This window comes from Lactuca virosa, chromosome 6 (assembly GCF_052849685.1).
Source record: "Lactuca virosa cultivar CGN04683 chromosome 6, Lactuca_virosa_CGN04683_v6, whole genome shotgun sequence".
Taxonomy (NCBI): domain Eukaryota; kingdom Viridiplantae; phylum Streptophyta; class Magnoliopsida; order Asterales; family Asteraceae; genus Lactuca; species Lactuca virosa.
In genome coordinates this window covers 125,510,734-125,513,425 of record NC_136431.1, presented here as the reverse complement: position 1 = coordinate 125,513,425, position 2,692 = coordinate 125,510,734, and positions in this window count along the sequence as shown.

Sequence of the window (2,692 nt, the reverse complement as noted above, 5' to 3'; positions counted from 1 at the left end):
GATTCTTGAAGGAAGTCTTGAAAAGAGAAGTAGCAAGCTTGGAGGAGTGATCTTGGATCCAGAAACTCTACATCAAAGGCTACGTCTTTGAGGTATAAAGTAAGGACCTTGACATGTGGCTTACTAGATATCATCTCTTGTAGTTTTGGCTTGGTTTGGGAATTTGCCTTGAGTGTCCAAAGAAGAGAGGTTCCGAGGGGTTGAGGATGTAGATCTGGCCTCTACATGACCTCTAGAGGATTAAAGTTGCAAACTTTAATGGTCTTCATGTCCCATTCATGCCATATGTTCATTGAGAAGCCTAAAATGGACCTTATAGAGTGTTACAAGCATGCATGGACGTAAAGTTCGAAACTTTACGTGATTAAACCACCTTAGGACTTCAGATCTATAATTTGGAACGTTGAAGTAATGATTTGGGGGCTTATTGGGTCAAGACCCTCCTTAAGGGAAATAGGGTTTTGGTTTTGAGCTTATTAGATGATCCTTGGGGGTAAAGTTGGAAACTTTACGTCTAAGCATCTCTAAGGATGGGGATCTGAGGTTTGGAACCCTTGGATTCAAGAAAAAGGGCTTAGTACATTAAGTGGGTTGGCAGACTGAAGAACTCGACGAGTTCATAGGCGAACTCGGCGAGTTGGGTTGGGGTTACTCTAATTCTGTTGGAAAACGGAGGGACTCGACGAGTTGGATTGCAATATCGCGATTCTGATATTGGGATGGACTCAACGAGTAACTCGATGAGTCAAGTCAACTCGGAGCGTTGACTTTGACTTTGAATTTGACTTTGATTTTGACCAGGGTTGACTTTTAAGGGTTTGAAGGGTTGAGTTGTATCTAAGGTATTGTTTATGATTAGGAAATCGACAGAGATGATACTCGGATCTTGGACCTATTCAACTACAATTCGCATTTGAGGTGAGTCTCCTCACCATAACAATGGGTCGAAGGCACCAAGGCCAACCCATTATGTGATATGTGGTATACTAGTTGTATGATACTTACATGGAAGACCCCGGGGGGTTCCCGTGGCAGTAGGCTAAGACCATGTGGACTTCCCATGGCATTCGGTGTAAGACCCTAGAGGGTTTCCGTGGCATCCTAGTATGTTTGCATGTTTAGCTCGTATGACATTTCTTTTGGTTAGCTCAGACCATGTGGGGGTTCCCATGGCAGCTAGTGAAGACCATGTGGGGGTTCCCATGGCAGGTAGTTAAGACCATGTGGGGGTTCCCATGGCAGTGGGATAAGACCATGTGGGGGTTCCAGTGGCACTCGGTGTAAGACCTTGGAGGGTGTCCATGTCATCCTTATATGTTTGTATGCATGGCTTATGTGGTTTATATGGCTGATATGGTTTATGTGATTATGTGGATTGTGTGGGGTATGTTATGAGGAACTCACTAAGCATTAGCTTACATTTTGTTAATTGTTTCAGGTACTTCAGGATCTAAGGGCAAGAGCTCGGCGTGATGGTGCAACATGCACTCTCTGGCGTTTTAATTGGGACACTCTGATATTATGAATAATTTATCTGATGTTATGGATTTTGAAAACAAATGCGTTTGGATTGCTATATTTTATGGAAATGATTTTGTTATTTTAAATGAAAATTTTTATGGGAAAATTTGGGCTGTTACAGGTGGACATTTAAACTCGAATTCCCATATGATCAGTATTGAATTATTTTTCCAATTTAAAGTGTTTTTATACTAAATCCACAAAAATAACATTATCATATGTAGATGTTTTTAAATAATAATCAATCGCAATTTTGGTGATCATCATGTCTAATTTCAATAGTTTTCTCACGGTAGGCTCTTTTCCTTCAATATCCTCTTTCAATTTTCTTTAAAATTAAAAACTCAAATCCTTGAACCAAGTAAACGCTTAACTGATCCCTAGAAACATGTTTGTAAAATCAACAAATAAACAAATTGATATGACACCAAAAAAATCAACATGAAAACTGATTGAAAACATCGGAGAATAAAAAATCAACTAAAGGCTATTGAAGCACATGGTCACATTTGTTCAAAATTTCAATTATAATTAATAATCAAAACGTAAATTTCAATTAATAAGATAATTACTTACTATGAATGATGTTCATGTGTTATATAGATCTAGAATCGAGAGAAAAGTGCATGTTGAGGATAGTGTAATATCAAACAGTGGTTGTCCAACCTGTGATGGTAAAAGGTGCGGCCAGAAAAGAAGGCAATCGATGATACTTGTGATCGTTCATCGATATCCACCGACAAACAACTTAGGCATCCATCGTTGGAAGTACTCGATACAGATTAACAATCACTAGATGTATCAGCAACCAAGATCTCGAAGGGAGGAAGGAGAAGAGATCGTCAATGATTTCGATGTGCGGTGGATATGGGGGAGGCGGTGATATCAACGTGAGATGGTGATAATAAAGTCGTTGGAGAGAGATGGGAGACATGAAACATCATCAGAGATGTGTAAGCATCCGTCGTCAAGGAAGCGGGATGAAGAGGGGAAAGAGAGACATCTCGAGAGAGGGATTGGCGTGAATAGGGATTCAATTTTGGGGAACTCTTTTATAATAACGTTATTCCAAAAATGTCCCTTATTAACTTTTAGTGACATACCCCTGTGTTTTACTTTGCCTAGTTATTTACAAAAATGACATGAAGCATCCTAACATTTAATTATTTTG